Here is a 5,070-nt window from a genome sequence, read left to right on the forward strand (position 1 = left end):
TCAATCTTTGAAAATGTCATTCAAATAGACTTTCATGTGACAAACATGTACGCCATTTAGACATTAAATGAAAATAACAAAATAAATTTTATTTAGAGCTTGAATAAAATACAATTTAATGAGATTTTGTGGCACATGCGTTGCACCTGCTTATCTAGGAAGGTAGTGAAAGGTTTTATGTTTTCACATGGGCTTTATTATTTAATATTATCTTGATTGCTTGAAATTAAAAAAAAAAAATAAAACATATACTTTGAGAAAACTGTAATAAAATAAAATATTTTGTAAATACAGTAAAGTTCACATATAATTAGAAGAGGAATAATTGTATTTTGCCGACTAAACGTGACTCATTACCAAATTTAAACACAAAAACTTAATTTTATATTTCGTTTAAGAGAGTCACGTTTTGTCGAGAAAAAATAGTTGTCCAAAAAAATGGTTATTTCTCACCATAATTTCATCAACGATAATAGAACAGCTATCACGGAAAGTAACGCAAAAAACTCTGCATGTAATTACCGTATGCCATTCTGGTTCTTCATTAATGCCTTTTGTAAGTATAAGGACAATATTGCCAATTTTTAACATAACTGAAGCCTAGGCTCACCTCTTTATAACTCAGGCATTATTAAAGGATATGAGAAAAATTAAATCTGTTAAAGCCGTGGTTACATTAGTGTAAAATAAAAATAAGTATCAAGTGAAAAAGCATTAAATTCGCCCGGGCCGAACTTTGGATAGCCTCCACCATAGGTATACTGACAGGTACTTGAAATAAAAATATATTGAACATAACAAAAAGTAGACCTACACCGACAATTCTACAAACCGATTTTGTAAACCATAATGTACACCACTGAACGTACTCATAAAGCGAGGCCAATATTGATTACATCGTGTAGGAATTAATTATTATTATATGATAACTCATTAGTTATCATTATTGAGGACTGATATAGCTAAATTTCGGAACTACATTTTCATCACAATACCTTCCTTTAAGGTATCCTCCGCAGTGATTACAATCGTGTCTTAGAACCAAACCGAAAACGCGAAAAAATCAGATAACTGTTTCAATAAAAAAAGGGGTTATATGGGGACTACCCCTAAAAGAGGAGAATATTAATAATTTTTGGGAGGGAGATTTGTTACCATAGACGACTACAAAAAACAAATTACAACTAATTTGGCTGAAAAACGCGTTCAGGAACCTCTAAATACCGAAAATTTAGGGTTAACCTTATATGGGGGCTACCTGCAAAATTGACCTATATTAATTATTTTTAGTGGAGAGATTTGCCACCCAATAAGAACTCAAAGTACTAAATTACCGCCAATTCGATCGAAATATAATGATCAAAACCCTCAAAATACCGAAAATTTGGGGGTACCTTTATATGGGAGCTACCAGAAAAAGTGGACCGATATTTATAATTATACCCTTCACCACACTGTGGTACAGGGTATTATGTCTCTGTGCATATGTTTGTAACAGTCAAAAGGAATCGAGATAGATCCATGGTTACTTTTAATTATATGCATAGAATCACTTGCAGAGTCGATTTACGCATGTCCGTCCGTCCCTGTATTTTTGTGAACAAAGTACAGGTCACATTTATGTTCCGATTTGGATGAAATTTGGCACAGTTCACTTATTTGGCCCAAGGACGAACCCTATTGAAATTGGAGAACATCGGTTAAAATTGGGACAAAATTGTGCACAGAGTACTGAATGAGGTCCAGGCTGATGTCTGCGAAATTCTGTTAAAATCGATTCAGATTTAGATATAGCCCCCCTATATAGTTTCGTCCGATTTTTTTGTGAATGATACACCAAACTCCCAATATTTGTCCGATTGGGGCAACATTTACCACAGAGTACTGAATTAGGTCCAGACGTATGTCTGCGAAGTTTTGTTAAAATCGGTTCAGATTTAAATATAGCTCCCATATATAGTTTCGTCCGATTTCTTGTGAATGATGCACCAAACTCCCAAAATGTTGCATAGAGTACTGAATTAGGTCAATATTGATGCGTGCGTAGTTTTGTAAAAATCGGTTCAGATTTAGATATAGTTTCCTCCGATTTTCTGTTAATGATGCACCAAATTCCCAATATTTGTTGATTGGGGCAAAATTATGCACAGATACATAAGAACCCCAAAATACCGAACCCTAATATATGACCGATATAGCCAACTTTCGAACTTGCCTGCATGCTTAGGGTCGGAATTGATAATTTCGATGAGTTACAAACGAAAAAACAAAATCAATATATTCTCCATACTATGGTGGAGGGTATAAAATCCGATTTTATGAAAATGGAATATTAAAAAATTGGCAATATTGTTTTTTTTTTTGGACCGTTTCAAACAATTTGGAGTCGCGTTACATCCTTCTGTCTGTATGTCCGTCTGATGTACATGATAGCTAAGTAAACGATTTCATCCAAACTCCATGCATCGTAATATTTCCTCCAAACTTAGTTCAAGTTCGAAGATGGGAAATATCTATCGGACTACTCCTTCTGATTCCCCCCACAAAATGGTCAAAACAGTGAAACAAATAATTTTATAATATCATGCGAACGGACTATCCGATTTTATAATATCATGCGAACGGAGTATCCGATTTGAATCAAACTTTGTACATCCTATTATCTTTACCCAGCCTGGATCAAGTCCGAACAAAGGTTCAAATTTTTCATTATTTATAAATACAATCCAACTTTGCACTATAGTTTTACCAAGCTTAGATCAAGTCTGAAGATGGGACTCATCGGTCCACTACCAGCCCACCAAGTGTTAATATTTTTTTTTTTAATTTTTTAAATTTATTTTGGATCGAATTGAATAAACGATTAGATCAACATTAAATCCGAAACCTCTTTGATAAGGACATATATCTTAAATATAACGAATAATAAAATCTGTGTGTAATTCTGAAGACCTTCGCTAACCATAGGTCGAGGGTATATATATGTCGGCAACGCCGACTGAAACTTGTTTTACTGAAGACATATATAGTTCTGCCGAGCCGAAATGGCTGCTTTTTACTGTCAATAAATATATGATATTCAATAACGCTATTTTACTTCTTTGTTTCCATTAGAACATTGATTATATTTATTTTTAACATATTCCATTTCCAAAAATATATAATAAGGATATGAAATAACGAAGAAATTTTTATAGAAAATATTTATTACATTTTCCTTATATATATGAAGATATACAATATAACGCATTTCTCTTCCCTATTTTTTGATATTTTTCCAATTTATGATTTGCGATTAAAAGTAAAAAATGATTGGGTCTTCTTGGCTGACATGCGTTAGAAATTTCCACAATTTGATTGGCAATAATCATAGACAGTTATTGGTTGCCAATAAAAGCCAAAAGAAATTGTCATATTTATTGTTTACAATTCCAAGTTAATATTTGGCATTTGAATGACGGAATGTACGATTATGTGCTACTTAAACCATTAAATACACATTTAATTTCCTGCAAAAAATGTTCAATGGAAATCGTTAACAATTTTTTTTTATTTAACATAACAATTTTGATGTTATGTTTGTAGAGAATATAATGGCAACATTTACAAAGGGAAAATGCATATGATTTTAGCATATCGCCGAAATGTAGGAAACAGAATACATATTTGTTAACATTAATGGCATGAGAAAGTATGTGAGCAAAAAATTTTTAACGAATTTCCTCTTTTTAAAAAATTTATGTTTTTGCCCTAAGAATGTGTTTAATTTTCTGTTCAAGCATGAGACTCTTATCATCGGTGTTTATTACTGATTACTACTCAATTATTGGATGTAAATCGAATTTAGATATTTTTATCACATGTTTCATTGGTCTGTAGCTGCATCAATCTCTTGATAATTTTTAAGATTTATTGTGAATATAATTTATGTTTGCTAAATTTGCTTTAGATCTCCAACTACTTTAAACAGGGGTGCGGAGATGAACTATATTTGGTTAATCTCCGACCCACACCTCATGTCCAAACAAACATTTATTACACACTAAAAAAATATAAGGTTAAGTAAACCTAGTTTATCTTAGCAAAATAATTGTGAATAGTATACGGAATAAAAGGCTGATAAGATGATTAAGCCGGAAATGCGTATAACCTTTTAAATCTAGTACCACAATTTTATAACCTAGTACCACAATTCTTTATATGAAAGAGTATGCACATCATAATATTTCTTCCAAGCTTAAAATAAGTTCGAAGATGGAATATAGGCCCACTCCTTCTAGTACCTCCCCAACAAAATTGCCAACATTTAGCTGGAAATTAATTTTATAAAATGCCAACGGAGTATCCTATTCGAATCTAAGTTTGCACAATTTTAAACAAACCTTCAAACATTATACCAGATGGGACTTATCAGTCCACTCCTATTAGTTGTCCCCAAAAAGGTTCAACATTTGCAAAATTGTAAATGTTGTATAAAGCAAAATATCCAAATTCATTCAATCTTAATTCATTGTAATATGTCTGCCATGTCTAAAAAAGTTACACCCTTTTTTGGTACCTTGAGTATTTCATTTAATTCAAACTTTGCACACCGATGATAAGACCCTTTGGTCCAGTCCTTCTGGTATATCCCTACAAGGTTTCAACATTTACAAAAATTAAGAAGTGAAAAAGCGTTAAGTTCGGCCGGGCCGAACTTTGGATACCCTCCACCACAGATATACTGACAGGTACTTGAAATGAATATGTAGGGAAAATACCAAAAAGTGGACCTATACCGACATTTCTACAACAGGATTATGTAAACCATAATGTAAACCCTGTTCCGGAAAATTTTGATTTCATCCAACCTGTGCCTATCTTATTATTTCTTCCAAACTTATTTCAAGTTCGAAGATGTGGACTATCGGCCCACTCCTTCGGTCCACTCCCACACAGGGGATAAGCCTAAATGCGGGTTATAGTTTATGTATAGTTCATTATCGAACCTTACGTTCCAGCTTTATCTCGATATCCTCCGCAGGTTAAATGATTACGACAGACTCTTAGAACCATATTAGATAACTATTT

This window comes from Musca vetustissima, unplaced genomic scaffold (assembly GCF_032173495.1).
Source record: "Musca vetustissima isolate MV318-11 ecotype Yass unplaced genomic scaffold, APGP_CSIRO_Mvet_v1 utg32149, whole genome shotgun sequence".
Lineage (NCBI taxonomy): Eukaryota > Metazoa > Arthropoda > Insecta > Diptera > Muscidae > Musca > Musca vetustissima.